The sequence below is a fragment of the Chiloscyllium plagiosum genome, unplaced genomic scaffold (assembly GCF_037043375.1).
Source record: "Chiloscyllium plagiosum isolate Xiang-an unplaced genomic scaffold, Cpla_swu_hap1 HiC_scaffold_19, whole genome shotgun sequence".
NCBI lineage: Eukaryota > Metazoa > Chordata > Chondrichthyes > Orectolobiformes > Hemiscylliidae > Chiloscyllium > Chiloscyllium plagiosum.
Genome location: NW_028270157.1, coordinates 67252303 through 67271281, shown reverse-complemented (window position 1 = coordinate 67271281; position 18979 = coordinate 67252303). Strand labels below are relative to the sequence as shown.

At 41.6% G+C, this 18979-nt stretch overlaps 1 protein-coding gene across 1 annotated transcript in view; it reads right to left on the bottom strand.

Annotated features, from left to right (window-relative positions):
- Positions 1–18979, bottom strand: part of tbxas1 (thromboxane A synthase 1 (platelet)) — a 238952-nt gene that overhangs the window by 179131 nt on the left and 40842 nt on the right. The window lies entirely within an intron of this gene.

Sequence of the window (18979 nt, the reverse complement as noted above, 5' to 3'; positions counted from 1 at the left end):
TAGTGCTAGAAGACTGAAGGATAGCAAATGCTGTCCTCGTATTCAAGAAGGGGAGTAGACACAACCCTGGTAATTATAGACCTATGAGCCTTACTTCGGTTGTGGGTAAAGTGTTGGAAAACGTTATAAGAGATAGGATTTATAATCATCTAGAAAGGAATAATTTTATAGGGATAGTCAACACGATTTTGTGAAGGGTAGGTCTTGCTCACAAATCTTATTGAGCTCTTTGAGAAAGTGGTCAAACAGGTGAATGAGGGTAAAGCTGTTGAAGTGGTGTATTTGGATCTCAGTAAGGCATCTGATACGGTTTCCCATGGTAGGCTTTTGCACAAAATACAAGGCATGGGATTGATGGTGATTTGGCGGTTTGGATCAGAAATTGATCCAAAGAAGATAGATGAAGTGGTAGCTGATGGGAAATGTTCATTCTGGAGTACAGTTACATGTAGTGTACCGCAGGGATCTGTTTTGGGTCCACTGCTGTTTGTCATTTTTATAAATGACCTGGATGAGGACATAGAAGGATGGGTTAGTAAATTTGCGGATGACACTAAGGTCGGTGGAGTTGTGGGTAGTAATGAAGGTTATTGTAGGTTACAAAGGGTCATAGATAAGCTGCAGAGCTGGGCTAAGAGGTGGCAAATGGTGTTTAACATGAAAAAGTGTGAGGTGATTTACTTTGGAAGGAGCAACATGAATGCAGAGTACTGGGCTAATGGTAAGATTCTTGATAGTGTAGATGAACAGAAAGATCTCAGTTTCCTGGTACATAGAGCCTTGAAAGTTGATAGTGTTGTTTTGAAATGAGATCATGCTGCAACTGTACAAAACATGGTGCAGACACATTGCATAAAGTTCTGGTCACCACATTATAGGAAGGATGTGGAAGCTTTGGAAAGGGCTCAGAAGAGATTTACTAGAATGTTGCCTGGTATGGAGGGAAGGACTTATGAGGAAAGGCTGAAGGACTTGAGGCTGTTTTCGATAGAGTGAAGAAAGTTGAGAAGTGACTTAATTGAGACATAAGATAATCAGAGGGTTAGATAGGGTGGATGGTGAAAGCCTTTTTCCTCGGATGGCGATGGCTAGCATGAGGGGTCATAGCTTTATATTGAGGGGTGATAGATATAGGACAGATGTCAGAGGTAGGTAAAAACAAGGACTGCAGATGCTGGAAACCAGATTCTAGATCAGAGTGGTGCTGGAAAAGCACAGCAGTTCAGGCAGCATCCAAGCAGCAGGAAAATTGACGTTTCGGGCAAAAGCCCTTCATCAGGAATAGAGGCAGAGTGCCTGCAGGGTGGAGAGACAAATGACAGAGGCAGTAATCAGAGGTAGTTTCTTTACTCAAAAGAGTTGTAGGGACATGGAACACACTGCCTGCAACAGGAAGAGACTCGCCAACTTTGAGGGCATTTAAATGGTCATTGGATAGGCATATGGACTACAATGGGATAGTGTAGTATAGAGGGGCTTCAGATTGGTTCCACAAATCGGCACAACATCAAGGGCCGAAGGGCCTATACTATAATATTCTATGAGAGCTTATGATGGATTCTGTTGTTGTTTCGACAATGAGCATTAGTGGAATGAAAATAATGCTTCTAGCATGATGTCACCCCGTGTTTGATGTCAGACCTAATTCTGACTTACATAATTGTTTGCAAATGAAGTCAGCGTTGGTGGCACAGACAGAAGCACTGGCTTTGCACTGCACTCACTTAGCCTGAAGGCACTTGATTCGATTCTCAAATGTTGAAATCACTTGATGACATAGACCTTTCCACTTCTGTTTGTTGAAGATTTTTAAAAACATCTCCATGTACTGAGATCCAGCTTGCAATTTCTAAAATGGTCTTTCAGGTTGTCTTTATATCCAAGTTTTGGATGTGCTGTGGTGTGTTCCACACTCAGCTGGCTGTCAAACACTGCCTTTCGGATCCAGAATCTTCCATGTGAATCATGTGACTCAGTCAGGGAATCTGAGGTCTGATGAGCATGCTCTCAATGCCAGGTACACAGCATTTTGTTAAATATTGGGATTTTGTCCCAGAGCCAAATGTTGCAAATAGATAGTGAGTCTTGAGAAGATTTGTTGCTCAGGCTGAGGTTCTGGATGTAGGTTTGCTCGCTGAGCTGGAAGGTTGCAAATAGATCTCACAGCACAAAGATGGAGTGCTTCTAGTTCCTTTACTTGATGCTGGCAGGTTGTCTAAGCTTTGCAACCATAAAGAAGTGATGCACTGCCTGGTCGACTTTGATCTTTGTTGAGACAAACTCCATTCTGTGAGGTTATGTCTACCAGGAAAGACTAAATAGACTAGAGCTGTTTCCATACCAAAGAGAGGACTTAGGGTTGGCTTGTTAGAGCTTGATAGGGTAGATGTAGAGCTGCTTCCACTTGTGGGCAAGACTGAGATTCGTGGCCATAAATATAAAATAGTTACTGGTAAGTGCAATAAAGAATTCAGGAGAGTAGGTAGGGAATACAGCCCTCTCAACCACATAAAGCAGTTAAGCTGTGTAGTGTAGATGCAATCATGGGAAGCTAGATATGCCCTCGAGGCAGCAAGGAATTGAATATTATACTGACAGGGTTCTATGATGAGGGTTGGGAGGAGTTCATGTGAAGCACAAACACTAATATGGACCTACAGGACTGAACAGCCTGTTTCTACGCTGCAAATACTTTGCAATACTTTGTGACTATATTGTCACCATAATTATTTCTGTCCATTAACATCAACATATGCCAGCAAAACAAAACTGCCAGAGCATATTCCAGCACCAGTGCACCAAACTGTTAACTTTGATTTGCTGCAGTTGCCTGTGGTTTGACCAAATGCTTTCTGTTAATTTAGTTTTATGATATGTGCCTTCTACTTTCTCAGTTTTTAATTGTTGAGATAATTAACTGCCTAGTTTCAGTGTTTGATTTTCGGGCTGGAGATAGTCCAGTGTCTCATTCTGCTGGGTCAGTGCATGGGCCTACAAATGTGACTGATGAGGCAGCTGCTTGCGTCTCTCGGTAATATGACCTTTTCATTTGAGCTAGCTGCTGTCACATCTCTGCCGCTGACACTCCCTCTGCATACAAAACTAAATATTAGAAGGACCAAAACCATCATCTTTGGTTTCTGCTTCTCTCATCTCCTGAAGGAACTGACGGCGCTGCTGGGATACAGATACTCAGCTATCAGACACCCTTTCTACTGCTCAAGGACCAATGGAAACCAATCAAGACTTTCCCTGTTATACCCAAACATTAATTTTATTCTTTATTTTCACAAGAAAGGGAGTAATTATAGGCCCTTCTAGTTACCCCTGGAAAGGTGATGGTAAGCCACTCTTTTGGCTTGATACAATGACTAGCTTCCCAGGAGACTTTGGATGGCAGATAAGAGCCAACCAGATAATTGTATAGCTGTAGTTGCATATAGGTCAGATCTAAACGGAGCTCTGGTTTCTTTCTCTAAAGAACAAGGGAACTTTTACAGCTGAGATCTGAGGAAGTTGATCTGTGTTGTTTCTCCAGCACGGGACCGTATTCTTTGCAGTAACAGAAAAGCCATCAATGTTTGCAATTTTGAACTTGGAGTAAATAGGATCCAGATTAAACAATATCAGGAGTGAGAATGTCAGATAAATCAAATTGCAATTTAGTCAATTGATTTGACTAAACAAATTATTTAGTTGTCACACCTTGAAGCAATTGTACTGAGTTGCAGACTGATACATGTGTGCTATAAAGGGTCCACTGTGATTCACCGGAATGTCATTAGGATGCAAACGTTTAAACAGTGAGAACAAGTTACATAAACCTAAGACATGGGTGATCTATGTTTTAATATGTTCAAAAGATTAAATGGACAGATTATCTCTTTCCTCAAGAGAGTGGCAGTGAGAATCCAAAACAAGTTAGCATAAACTTAAACACCTGCCTAGCTGTCCAGTGTGAAATCAGGAACCATATTTTTCACAAAAAGGGTAACTAGACATCTGGAACTCACCTCCAAAATGCAGAGAATTCTCAGTCAACAGGAAGTTTCAAGATTGATGAATTGTTGTCAGGTAAGAGTATCATGGCAAATTTACCTTTTACCATGGAATCATTGTTAGCAATTGCTCACTAACAAATAAGATTGTTCACCTTGGAAGTTCCATGTTCTAGGTAGACACCTTGTGCAGGACACCTTTTAACTGGGAATGCTGTTATACATCAGCAGACACACGGTCCTTGATAGAGACAGATCCAGTTCCAGTCGGAAAGGAAGCATTGACAACTGGGGATCTTCGTAAGCCGCAACCTTCATCCGTCATCACAGCCATTGATATCACTCGAGGATCCTCCACCTGGATTGCTGTTTAGGACTTGTTTTGGATTGTGCTTTGTCTGGTCCATCCCCTCTGACCTGACCATCTTGACTGGCCCTGCCTTGAGTTGAGAACACTTGATAGCATCATTCTCAAGATCAAAGGAACTCAGTCAAGGCAATGATCCACAAAAAAGTATCACGGGATATGAAGTAAATGTAGATAAATGGGGCTGAGGTACGGGCAAGCCTGATCTAACTGGATGGTAGAACAGAGGGCTGAATGGCTCACTCCTGATAGCTACAGTGCTAAACCATCGCAATTCATAATAGTCAAATTGGTCTGGAGATGTCAGCTTTTTAAAAGTGATGGGCCAGCAAGAAAAAAATGCTGCTGAGCAAAAAGCTATCTTCAACAATGAAATTATTTGAGCACAATCACTGTATATTTCCTCTAAAAGGAAAGGCAGAGCAAACAAATCCAGAGCTCCCTGGTTAAAAAAGCGATTATAATTAAGATAAAAAAGTGAAACAATATGCTTACGAAGGTGTCATATAGAAAATACAACTGAGAACCAACAGCAGGATGGAAAGTTCGGAGGAGAGGTGAAAACACATTTATGAGATGTGAAGAGGGATTATGAGGAAAGACTAATGGCCAACAAAGTGGAATCCGAAGAGGGATCTTCAATAAATAAATAAATAATAAAAGCGGGGAAATGAGTGTAGCCAATCAGGGATCAAAAAGAAAATTTACACATGGGCTCGGCTAAGGTATTAATTGAATATTTTGTATCTATCCTCTATTAAGACCCTGGTGACAGAAGAGGAATGTCATTAGAAGAGTTAAAAATTGATAAGGAGGAAGTGATGGATAGATTGTCAATAATTAAAGTTGACAAGGCACTGATACATGATGAACTGCATCCAAGGATATTGAAGAAATTTAGAATGAATTTGTAGGGGTACTGGTCACAATCTTTCCTAGACTCAGGGACAATGCCAAAGGACTGAAGCATTGCAAAAATTACACTCTTGTTTTAAAGAAAAATGCTTGTAAGGATAAGGTCAGTAATTCCAGACCAGTCAGTTTAACTTCAGTGGTAGGAGGCTTCTCTAAATAATTATTTGGGATGGAATTAATAGAAAGGGAAAGGCCTTGATTAGGAAGAGTCAGCGTTATTTTCGAAAGGGGAAATTGTGTTTAAATAAGTTGGGAGTTTTCTAATGAGGTAACATAAAGGATCAATTAGGGTAATATTGGATTTTCAAAAGACGTTCAATACAACAGGCTTGTATTGACTTCGAAAAGTTATAACTCATGGAATAAAAGCTATAAAAGTAGCAACATGGTTAAGAATAATTGGCAAAGTAATAGAGAGTAAAGTTCAATGGATAGTTTCAGACTGGAGGAAGGTTTGCAGTGGAACTCTTCAGGAGTCAGTTTCGGACCCTTGCTTTTCCTGACCTATATTAGTGATCTAGGTATTGGCGTGTAGGGGACAATTTCAAAGATTGCAGATGATTGGCAACTTGTAAGCATTGTAAATTGTAAAGGAGGACAGTGCAGAACTCCAACAGGACCAGGAAAATTGGTGGAGTGGGCAGATAGGTGGCAGATGAAGTACAACATGAAAGTGTGAGGTGTTGCATTTTCATGGGAAGAACACAGACAGGCAATAGAAAGATATCATTCTTCAGGGAGAGTGGATCTGCATACATCACTGAAGGTGGCAGGACAGATCAGAAGAGCAGATAACAACGTATACAGTTCCTTGGACTTTATTAATAGGGTTACAGAGGAAGAAAGAGATTTTGGTGAACTTAAATAAGACAATTGCTGTACCTCAGTTGGAGCCCTACATACAGTTCTGGGCAGCACACCATCAGAAGATTGAGATTGCAGTGGAAAAATTTAAAGAGACTCACAAGAATGGGTCCAGGGATGAATAAACATTTCAGTTAGGAGGATAGATGAGGGAGGTTTGTGACTATTGTCCTTGCTGAGAAGAATATAAGGAGCTGTGGTTGAGGTTTTACTAAGTTCTAAGAGATCTTAATAGAGGAGAAACTGTCCTCAGTCATAAGAGGAATGAGTTCAAAGAGGGACAGATTTAAACTTTGCAGATCTGCAAAAGTAACTTGCAAACATGATAGGAGAAAAAAATCTGATTTTCTTCCCACAATGAGTGGTTCAACTCTGGAATGCACTGCCTGGAAGTGTGGCGGAGGCAGGTTCAATTGAGGCATTCAAAACAGCACTGATTAATGATTAAAAAATTGTAGGAGTAGAGAAAAAAGAAGAATGACACAAAGGGATAATGCTCATTTGGAAAGCCCGTGCAGACAGGATGGCCAACCGGCCTCCACCTGCACCGTAATAATGTGATTTCTGAAGATGGTAGATAAGACTAAATGATGGCAGATCAGGATTAAATAATCCTAATGTTCCTACGTCAGAAATTGTGGATGACCAAATATCGACGAATAACAGCATTTACCAGAGAGCTGACTTCAAGAATGGCCCACTGAGTAAGGGACCAGAGAGAGCTCGCAATCCATTGAAGAGGTGATTTGAGCACAAATCATTGCTGGGTGAGGAGGCAGGAAAACTGAGAAGCAAATCTTGTGGTCCTGAATGTTTCTTTAGTGTGGCGTTGCTTGACAGCGAGCCATCAGTTAGCACTACGGTGCCAACAAAATACTGGAAATGATGCTATGTCCAAGATTTCATGCAGAATTCCTCAAAATGCCCACCAAACAAAAACACTTCCAAATCAAGGGCTCATAAACAGAGGTATGCTGTGTTGATACATAAGATGTCAAGAATCACATCTTGAATGAGCTTAAACTGATCAAAATGGCATTCAATCATCTCCGCTGTTAATTTTGGATTTCAAGCCATGACAAGGGCTACTTATTTAATACTGCCTGAGGACCGATGAAAGAAAATTGATGATCATTTTTAATATGAGATTTGGCATTATAGTGCGTTTTGTTTTCAACCAAATTGAGGTGGTTTTCCAAGGTTGCACGAATTAATGAGCAGTGTGGGTTTTTATTTGGGTTTGTCATCTAAAATATGAATGAAGTACTGTACATGCACTTCCCACACAGCGCCAGGTCTGAGAATTACACAGAATGTACACCACAGATCCAACCAACTTGTGTTGTGATTTATTCTCCATACTAACCTCTTCCCAACCCCCAAAAAGTAACCCTATCGGCATAACCTTAAAGAAATTAAAATAAAACTAGAAGATACAGAAGCAGAATTCGCCCATTCAGCCCATTGAGTCTGCTCTGCCATTTAATTATGGCTGATATGTTTCTCAACCGCTAATCTCCTGCCATCTCGCCATTACCCTTGATCCCCTCACTAATCAAGAAACTATCTCTGTCTTCAATACATGCTATGAATTAAATACACACTACAGCCCTCTGTGAGAATGAGTTCCAAACATTAACCACCTTCTGGATGATGAAATTCCTCCTCATCTCAGGTCTAAAGAGTTGTCCCTTCACTCTGGGACTCTGACCCTGGGTCTGAGTGTCTCCTGCTAGTGTAAACATCTTCTCCACACCCACTCTGTCCCAGCCTCTCGGTATTGTGTAAGTTTCAATTAGATCCCTGCTCATCCTTCTAACTTCCATCGAGTACAAACACAGAGTCCTCAACTATTCCTCATATGACAAATCCTTCATTCCCAGGATTATTCTTGTAAACGTCCCCTGGACCCCCTCAACACCAGCACTTCCTTCCTTAGCTACGGGGTCCAAAATTGCTCATAGCTTTCCAAATGCAGTGTGTCCAGAACCTTATACAGCCTCAGCAATAGATTTCTGCTCTTATATTCTAGCCCTCTAGAAATCAAAGCATTAGCCTTCCTAACTGCCACTTGAAGTTACATGTTGACCGGAAGAGAATCCTGAACTCGGACTCCCAAAGCCTTTCCCCATTTAGAAAATAGTCTTCACTTCATTCTTCCTTCTTGGTAAGGGGATCAAGGGTTACAGGAGAAGACAAGAGATTGGGTTGAGAAACATATCAGCCATGATTGAATGGCAGAGCCGAACTGACGGACTGAACAGCCTAATTCTGTTACTGTACCTTACAATCTTGGGCTTACCTTCTAATGTGTCAATAATAATTGCCTCAAACACTGTGCAACTTTTTATCACATTCTAACCACACTCAGTGTAAAGAACTCTCTCATTGAATCAAATGAATTCACCTTAGATTTACAGCTCCTGGCTGTGGTCCACCCCACAAATGGAACATCTTTTCAACATCTATTTTATCAAATTCCTCCTTACTAACAAGGACACTGAACAACTTTACAAATCAAAATATTACTTTGCAAATAACACTGCCGGAAGATTTGATGAACTGAGATTCTGTCTTCACAAGAAACAGTGTCCACAAAATGTGCCTCCGGCTCCTTTTAATCATGATTTATTGCAAAGGCTCAACAGCAGGTGTCTTTTTTGTGTAGAAGCAACAGAATCCAAGTTGCTAAACTACTTAAGATTGTTATGGGTAATGTATCACTGTGGTTATGGCTTCATATTCTAGCACAGAACATGTGTTTGTATAAGGATGAGTGCCATACACTTCACCAAGGGGAGAGTGGGGGGATAGGGAGTGGAAGCTGCAATGTCACCTGTTACACAATGAAAACTGCCATGAATGGTTTAATCCGCCTTGTCAGGCATTGAACAGTTACAAAAAAAAAGTGCCTGGGCCCATTGCATCTGTGGACAATGTCCCCACACATCCATGCTCTGTTTTCCGGGGAGTTTGCACACAGAGGGGGTGGGGGAAGTTTGCAGCTCTTTACATAGGCTGGGCAGTGAGAGTCAAACAAAGAGAATGCTGTCTGGCTCAAGAGGCATAAAAAAAAGTGATCGTTTCATTGAGATGCGAGGCAAGCCTAAACTGCCAATTGCTCACTAAATCAAACCAACGAGCAGCAGGAATGGGACCAGCTGCTGAGGCTGCAAAATGACATAACCAGTTTTATTTAGGTTGCTGAAAAGAGACATATTGTTGAAGCTCATGCAAACTCACAAATAGGCCAGTGGTCACTACTGTGCGATTCTTGGGTTCAAAAATCTACTTTGCAAATCTACCTTGGAAAGACAAAGTATTCAAAAATTTCAACACCAGGTTAAGCAAGCTATTTCACACTGCTACTATACAGTCATTAGGCGAGTGGTGTTTTCCACAAACAGGATGGTGCTAAAAATGCAAAAAGAAATTCTGCTTATCACACAGTTAAGCAACATTGTGCATGAACTTTAGTCACTGTGATAAGAGGCATGCAAGCCTCATGTTGAAAAAATCAAACGGCACTTTGCTTTGGTTGTGGAATAGGCCGAGTGGAGACTGTATGCTTGCAATTCCCGAAACTACAAGTCTATTGTTACGTGTGGTTGTGCAATTGGGTGTACTTTTGAATAATCCTAAACAATTTACAGCTACACGAACAACTAATTTAATAATATCATTTGAGATTGCTATGTGGCTCATTTATAGTTGCTGAAAGCAATATATATTCATGCAAAAGAACAAGTTCCTTCTAAACAAAATACCTGTAGGTTCTTCTTAAATTACCCAGGAGCTTGGAAAACCTTCACTTACTCATTGCTAACGCAATGGCAGCCTCAGCCAACCAGAGACAACTTTGCCAACCAGAAAGCACCCGTTTTGTCCTGGAGTCTAAACTGTTGAGTGTGTGTTGAAATTTATCATTCCTGCACTTGTCCTCACAAGCGCAAGATGAAAAGCTCATGGCATCAGATCCAACATGAGGAAGCAAATCCCATGCTGCTCACCACCTTTAATGCATCATTTGAGCTGATGAACCAGTTTGTGCCCATGTTGAGCACTAACTGGAAAAAGCACTGAGGCTGAGAAGTGCATAGGACGTTCTCTGGACAGGGACTGTAATGTACATTAACAAAAGGGAAAAGATTTAAAAGGGGCAACTTTTTCACGCAAAGGGTGGTATGTGTTTGGAACGAGCTGCCAGAAGTGGTGGAGGCTGGTACAATTACAACATTTAAAAGGCATCTGGATGGGTATATAAATAGGAAGGGTTTGGAGGGATATGGGTCAACTGCTGGCAAGTGGGACTAGATTAATTTAGGATGGAAAATAGGTGAAAGTGAGGACTGCAGATGCTGGAGATCAAAGTCAAGATTAGAGTGGTGTTGGAAAAGCATAGCAGGTCAGGCAGCATCTGAGGAGCAGGAAGATCAACGTTTCAGGCAGGAGCTCTTCATCAGGAATGAGGGATGAGAAAATGTTCATCCTGGAGTTGAGTTATTTGTGGTGTACCACAAAAATCTGTGCTGTTTGTCATTTTTATAAATGACCAGGATGAGGGCGTAGAAGGATGGGTTAGTAAATTTGCAGATGACACTAAGGTCAGTGGAATTGTAAGTTACTGACAAAGGATGCTGCAGGTTACAAGGGGACATAGATGAGTTGCAGAGTTGGGCTGAGAGGTGGCAAATAGAGTTTATTGCGGAAAAATGTAAGGTGATTCACTTTCGAAGGAGCAACAAGAATGCAGAGTACTGGGCTAATGGTAAGATTCTCAGTAGTGTAGATGAACAGAGAGATCTCGGTATCCATGTACATAGATCCCTGAAAGTTGCCACCCAGGCTGATAAGGTTGTTAAGAAGGCATATGGTTTGTTAGCTTTTATTGGTAGCGGGATTGAGTTTTGGAGGCATGAGGTCATGCTGCAGCTATACAAAACTCTGGCATGGCCGCACTTGGAGTATTACATACAGTTCTGGTCACCGCATTATAGGTAGGATGTGGAAGTTGTGGAAAAGGTTCAGAGGAGATTTACTTGGATGTTGCCTGGTATGGAGGGTAGGTCTTATGAGGAAAGGCTGAGGGACTTGAGACTGTTTTCATTAGTGAGAAGAAGGTTGAGAGGTGACTTGATTGAGACATATAAGATAATCAGAGGGTTAGATAGGGTGGACAGTGAGAGCCTTTTTCCTCCAATATGTTGGGTAGCATGAGGGGACATAGCTTTAAACTGAAGGACAGATGTCAGAGGTAGTTTCTTTACTCATAGTAGGGTGCTGCCTGCAACAGTAGTAGACTCACCAACTTTAAGGGCATTTAAATGGTCATTGGATAAACATATAGATGAAAATGGGCTTCAGATTGGTTTCACAGGTCAGCACAACATCAAGGGCAGAAGGACCTATACTGCGCTGTAATGTTCTATCACTACTGACTGAATGGTTAAGTCCTAAAGCTTGCTAGACTGGATCCAAGGTCAGTGAGGGAACCAACATGAGGGAAAAATCTACCTGGATTTGTTTCTATCAATCTGCCTGTTCATGATACATCTGTCTGTGACAATACTGGTAGGAGTAAAAGCAACCAAACAGTTTTTGGAGACAAAACAATTTAAAATCGGTCTTCACCCCTCTGTGTGTTGTGTGGCAATACTGTTGTGATAAATGGGATGGTGTTCAAACAGATCTAGCCATTTGAAACTGGGCATCCACGACGCTCTAGGCCACCAATAGAATTATCATCAACCACAATCTGTAACCTCATGGGCTAGTATATTGTTACAATTCTTGACAGGATGACTCCTTTCTGAAAATGTGTTGCTGGAAAAGTGCAGCAGGTCAGGCAGCATCCAAGGAGCAGGAGAATCGACGTTTCGGGCATGAGCCCTTCTTCAGGATGACTCCATTGCCCATTAGTGTAAATATATTGACTCAATCAAAAGGACAAAATTCTTTAACTATCCAGGATAAAGGAGGCTTTTCACCATATATCTTTAATAAACTCAATAGCTTATTTACTAAAAATAAAACATTATTGAATAAGTGGCAAACCTGGTTAACAACCATTCTATAATTTGAAATGAATGCATGCCCTCTTAACCGCAAATACATTGATACACAACAACACAGCTCCACAGGGAAATTATTTTTTTTTAACTAAAAGGCAAAAAGGAAAAATATCAAAATTGTCAGCCAAGGGCCCCAACACAAAATGGGATGATCTCCCATGTTTTCCTGTTGATGAGATTGAGATACTGACCAGCTTCAAGCAATGGAACATCTTCAGATTAAACTTCAATTTAGATGGATAGTCAGTTAGACCTTTGAGTAGAAGTAGCAGTTCAGCTTTTAAGATTTATGAGGTAGTCAGAGATATTGATATTTGGTTACTTTCTCAGGCTCCTAAAAATACTTCGCTGTGTGATCTGCGCAGCTTGCAGTGCTGTAAGGTTTCTTCTTACTTTTTCAGGACAGAAAGAGAGAGTCTTGCATACTGGAAGTTTCGGAGATCGCTTCTTTCCACTGATACACTGAAATTTCCTGTAAGAGAAGAGCGTTCCCAAGCAACCTTCCTCATGTAGGGAAACCAAGTTTGTCCTGTAATTAAAGCAATAAAACTCACCTCTCTCAAAAACTTTGCTTGCCTCCTTTTGAAAGTTAGTTACTTTTCGATAATTTGGATGAGAGTCACAGCCCACACTACTGCTGAACAATTCTCAGGTATCACATGTCTCTTCAAAACATCTGTCAAACCTTTTCAATCCACAAAGTCAAGACAGTTCCACATTCCAGTTCCTCATATTCCTTAAGTATAAATATCTATTCCTAATGACATCACCAACCCTATCATTACCATCAAGCCAAGGGATTAACCCTAGTTTAATGCAGAGTGCAGAGGGGCATGGCAGCAGTGGCACACCACACGTACTTAATAATGAGACATCAACTTGTTGAAGCTGAAACATGAAAATGTTTGCAATATAAAACTTGTATACAATAGATATTAGAACTAAGCAACTGAAGTTCTGCAGTCCTGCCACATCCAGTTGTGAAAGTTGGTGAACATTTAAACAATTAATGAAAGGGGGAGGCACCACAAACATATTCACCCTAATTGGTGGAAGAGCTCAGCACATGAAGCATTTGTAACAACCCTAAGTCAAAAGTGCCAAGAGAATGATACATTTTAGCATCCTCTTGAAGTTTCCAATGTGACAAGTGCCTGCCTTCAGTCAATTCAACTCACCCACTGGTATCAAGAATCAGCCAAAGGCACTAGATGCTACAAAGATAATAGGCTCACTCAAGATTCCAGCAGTAGTATTCACAACTTGAGTTCCAAGACTAGGCTCCCATCACAGCAAAGCTGCTTCAGTAGAGCTACAACACTGGCTTCTACTTGGCAATGTGGAAAATTATCCAGTCCCCCTCCACAAAAAGCAGGATTAACCTATCCAACACAATTACTACCCCATCAGTTTACTCTCAATCAGTGGCAAAGTGATATGGGGAGTAATGGTTAGTGCTATTAAATGGCATTGCTGAGCAACAATCTGCTCATTGATCCTCAGTTTGGGCTTGACTCAAATATGGACATAAGTGGAGTAATATGGAGTAACTGCCTTTGACGTTAAGGCAGTATTTGATTGACTAAGGCACCAAGGACTCCTAGGAAAACGAGAATGCGGTAGAAAAATCTCCCTCGGATCGAATCAATATCTAGAACAAAGGAATATGGTTGTTGATGTTGATCTCTCAGACCTAGGACATCTCTGCAGGATCGTGTCCCAGGCCCAGCCATTTTCATCTGCTTCAGCAATGACCTTCCCTCCATCATAGAGCAGCACGGTGACTCAGTGGCCAGCATTGCTGCCAGGGACCCAGGTTCAATTCCAGCCTTGGCAACTATCTGTGTGGAGTTTGCATATTATCCCTGTGTCTGCGTGGGTTTCCTTCGGGTGCTCCGGTTTCCTCCCACAATCCAAAAATGCACAGGTCAGGTGAACTGGGCATGCTAAATTGCCCATATAATTGAGTGATGTGTGGGCGAGATGCATTAGTCAGGGAAATGTAGAGTGATAGGGTAGGGGAATGTGTCTGGGTAGGGTACTCTTTGGAGGATTGGTGTGGACTTGTCGGGTCTAATGGCCTGTTTCCACACTGTAGGGAATCTATGATAAGGTTGAAATGGAGTTGTACACTGATTGCTACACAATGTGCATCAACACGGACAACTCCAAGAAGAGCTTATACCCGAACCGTCAACTTTCCTGTTCCTCAGATGCTGCCTGTGTTGCTGTGCTTTTCCAGCACCATCCTTATCGACTCTGATTCTCCAGCATCTACAGTCCTCACTTTCTCCAGAGTCCTGCCTATATCCTATCTGCCCAGAGAGACAGCCCTTTGGCACTGTCTTCCCAGGAAAGAGGCTCCTGCTGTACTGTCTGCCCAGGGGCCAGGTCTCATGAGACTCAGCAAGTTTTATTGAGCATGCCCAGCACCATGTTCACATACACAGCATTAATGCAGGCCCACACCCACTCACTCTACCTCGTTTCGCATTCTAAAGCCACTGTTTATACCTTGCTTATCCCAGAAGCTCTGACTTATTGCTAGGGATGGATTTATATGGTTTCAATCTAACTATCTGACCAGACTGAGCAGCAAAGTGGGTCAATAAATAATTCAACCTAACAAGCAGGGTACATGGTCTGACCTGACATCTACACATAGTCAATTCCACCACCCATTATCCATCCTCTTCCACTTTACCCCTCCTTCACTCTCTCGCCATGCATTAACCCCCTAGCCTGGAGACTAACTATCCTGCTTGCAGTGCCTGTGACCTGGCTGACAGCAACTAATTCAGTCTGGCAAGGGATCAAACCTCAAAATATGTAGTCTGTATGATGCAGCCATACAAGTATACACCAACTGAGCATTTAATCTTGGCACAAGACTTCAGAAGGATTGGAAGAACCTGAAAGTGCAATTCACCGGAATTATCTCTTGGTTAAAATGAGTTTTACATTTCTTAAAACACAGGTGATTGGGGAGTATTATAATTGAAGTCTCTAAGATGATTCGAGTACTTGATACAATAGATAAAAAGGAAAAGATTTCTTTTGATAGGAATATCCGTAAAAATAGGAAATAACATTAAAATTAGAGATTTTCCATTTCAGATGAAGTCAGGAAACACTTGGTCATGGAAAATGTAGTGGAAATCTGGAACATTTTTTCCATACAAATTATTGATGCTGGGGTAGTCAACTCAAAATTCCAAAACTGAGGTTGATGGATTTTTGTTTGACAAGAATATTAAGAGACGTGGACTGAAGGCCAATAAATTGACTTAAACTACAAGATCTAACAGAAGGGTGGAGTCAACTTGGTGGGTTGAACTCCCCATGTTCTTATCAGGCTTCAAGGGAAGGAAGATAAATCGTGTGCTTTAAATAGTTATTTACTGTTGCTTATGGCAAATGCACCAGTTTATAAATCAAAGTCATTTATTTTCCCCCAACCATCATAGCTCTATATTTACTTTATATATCTGCAAGCCATGGACAGATAGGAAAGAAGCTGCAGTATGATGCAAAACCTATTTTAAGGAGAACAGGAAATCTGAACCCTGGAATCTTATATAATGTTGGGAAATTAGGTATTGTAAGAAGAGAAAGATTTTATGATTTTCCTGGATTATGATTGCACAACATTTTTATCACTGCTCCATCTTCCATTCATGTAGCTGAACCATTGCTCTGCTAGAATGCAGAAGAGGGATATTTGAACCGTCCTATGATTTTGAGGGAGCATAGAACAGTGTTTGTGGGGGCACAGCAGTTTCCAGAAGCTATATCTCATGCCTTAACGCTATATCTCATATTGAGACAGGTAACGATATATATATAGATATCCTGTAAGCTACTTCATAGAAGCAATGGACCTCTCCTATACACTAATGAGGAGCCAAAAGCTTGTGCATGTCCTGTCCATTTATGTATTTGGAGGGGATGCTCGAGTTTACTCTTGGGACTGATAAGTCAAAAGGGGTCCACTGGAAACCTCCAAAATGATAAACCTTTTAGTAGCAGGTATAAAATAACTAAACAACTTCCTGAAGAAGGGCTAATGCCCGAAACGTCGATTCTCCTGTTCCCTAGATGCTGCCTGACCTGCTGCGCTTTTCCAGCAACACATTTCCATCTCTGATCTCCAGCATCTGCAGACCTCACTTTCTCCTCAAACAACTATTCAAAGCATACTTAAAATAGCAGTGCTCCTTGCTCCATAGCATCGCTGCAGGCCTCCCCTCGAAACTGAGATCACACCATTCCACCATCCATTTGCCTCCTGCCACCACACACCCCTGCCGCTCTACCCCATGTTGGATAAGTCCTGAAGGAGCCACAGCTGGAGTCAAACAAGTCTGAATTAATCTGACCACTTAAACTGACCAAGTTGCCCACCCATCAGAATTATGGCAAATAGGTCAAAATTAAGGTGGGGGAGGAGGAGGTGGATAATCCAGGGCTGCTCCTGGCCCTACACAAAAAGGTACACTGCACGTTCCCTTCAGCTAAACTATCACTTAAATGTTTGTCAGAACTTCCACAATGTCACCTGACTGGATCAGCATCAACATGCCAATCAGAGCCAGCTGGAGAGTCTGAAGGGTTGGCTCCAGGTGCTCAGTAGAATATGCCAGTAAATATACTTGTGATCACAATGCCAGCAGCAATATGGCAGCAAGTCACTGCCTCCCATTTTCACCAAGCAGATGAAAATTCAGCACAAACATTTTAAAAAATTTTGTTCTCCCACTGAAAGCATTGACGTCTTATGCTTTACAAAGTTCTAGTGAAATCAGACCTTGTTCCCTGCCAGGAGAAAGTGAGGACTGCAGATGCTGGAGATCAGAGCTTTCCTGAAGAAGGGCTTATGCCTGAAACGTCGATTCTCCTGCTCCTTGGATGCTGCCTGACCTGCTGCGCTTTTCCAGAAACACATTTTTCAGCTTGTTCCCTGCCAGTCAGACTTGCATGATACCACTTCCATTGTGGCCTTGACCGGCTCCACTGCAAAGCTTGGAGACCTCAAGTCCACGCAACCAGACAGCCTTCAAAACGCACTGCCAACTCTGACTCAGGGACCAAAAGAAAGCTGCAACATATATCTTGCAACTTTGAACCAATTCTAGCCTGATCTGAAGACACTTCCAAGGGACTCAGTCCAGGTCAGTTTTCATCACTAACATCACAATGTAGCCTAGCAGGAAAAGAAGCTCAGAAAGCTACTGAAACAGTCAAATATTTCTTGCATTCTTCTCTAAAACCAGGGAGTGTTTTTAACATAATGTACTTCCTTTATCTCTTAAAATAAAAATGATTGAAGAGTGTATAGGAACTGGGAGTCCTTGGCGCCATTATCCACAACTGATTCTTAACAAAGGAAGGCAATAAATAAATGGAAAATGCTTGGGGACATTCAAAAATGTCTTGACATCAGAATTAAATCAAAGTGATATTTCTCCACAGATATCAGGAGTGCGGATACTACTCCTTTCACCCACTGAATTCAAACAACTGCCTCAGGCTTGTTAAATGCCTAGTTAACGGTGGGGGGGAGGGGGGTGTGAAGCGGTTCTGGAATTCATGTGTGATTATTGATTAGGTTCCTTTTGAGAACAATTACCTGTTGCCTCAGTAACAAATTAAAAACAACCAGGACTGGCTGGAAAACACTGATTCACTGTGGGGAGTCTCTCGGGAAAACATGCAGTGAAATGAACGGTCATCTGGAAATGAGCATTTAAAAATCTCAGTTTCCAGTAATGCCAAATGAGTTTTTCTGGTCTGTCAAAGCCTGGGGAATACTGTAGATCAGCTGTCATATCTTGTTACCTCGGTGGTCTAGCACCATGAGTAATCTAACTTCAAAACTCAATCCAAACCACAAGCATGCTGCCCGACTGCGCATACATCTCTTTTCTAGGTCCTCGCCTTAGTAACATCAAGACGGCACAATTTTTTTTACAATCATTCTTCTACAGATATTTAAATTATGGAATTCCTTACATCTATCAGTCTCCTTTTCCTCCTATAGTCTACAGTTTTACATGTCAAATCATGGCCTCACATAATTGCCATTTCTGAGTTATGTCTTCTCACTTCTACCTTATACTTATGAGAATATAGAATCAGCAGGAGGCCATTCAGCCCCTCATGCCTTCCCTGAAATTTTATATTAACTCCATTTTCTCAAACTATTCTCTTATTCCTTGATGCCATTACTATCCTGAAATCATATCAGTTTGGAACATATTCAATGACTGAACTGTCAGCCTGCTGAGGTAGAGAAATCCAAAGATCCATCACCCTCTAAGCAAAAAAATTTCTTCTCATCTCAGTCATAAAGGTTTGCCCTTATTCTGAGACTGCATTCCCTGGCTCTTGATAATTTGTCCACCTAAACCAGAGGGGAACCTCCCTTATCCTGCATTTGATCCTTATCATAGAATCACAGAATTCCCATAAGCGTGGAAGTAGGCCATTCAGCCCATCGAGTCCATATCAATGCTCTGAACAGCATCCTATCCAGACCAACCCCTCTATCCTATCCCCATAACCCCATATTTCCCATGGCTAATCCATTTGGCCTGCACATCCCTGGACACTGCTGGGTACTTTAACATGGCCAATCCACCTAACCCGTACATCTTTGGACATATGGGTGGAAACCACAGCACCCGGAAGAAACCTACACAGCTGGTAAGAATGTGCACACTCCACACAGATAGCCGCCGAGGCTGGAATTGAACCTGGATACT